Raw genomic sequence first — 222 nt, forward strand, 5'->3', positions numbered from 1 at the left:
GGGTCAGCTGGCCTTCCTCCACTTCACCCGAGGCAAGCGCGACGCCGCAGCCCCCCCCTGTGTGTGGACGCGGTTGTGTGCCCTGCTGACGAAGGCGGAGGAGGCGGCGCTCCGGAGAATCCTACGTTGCGGCGTCATTCCTTGGGACGACCAGTACGTTTCCCACTTCAAAACGGCGGTTAGTGGAAGGTTGAGCGGCCGAGTGTTCGAGAACTGAGGGAG

The sequence above is a fragment of the Penaeus monodon genome, chromosome 30 (assembly GCF_015228065.2).
Source record: "Penaeus monodon isolate SGIC_2016 chromosome 30, NSTDA_Pmon_1, whole genome shotgun sequence".
In the NCBI taxonomy this organism is placed as follows: Eukaryota; Metazoa; Arthropoda; class Malacostraca; order Decapoda; family Penaeidae; genus Penaeus; species Penaeus monodon.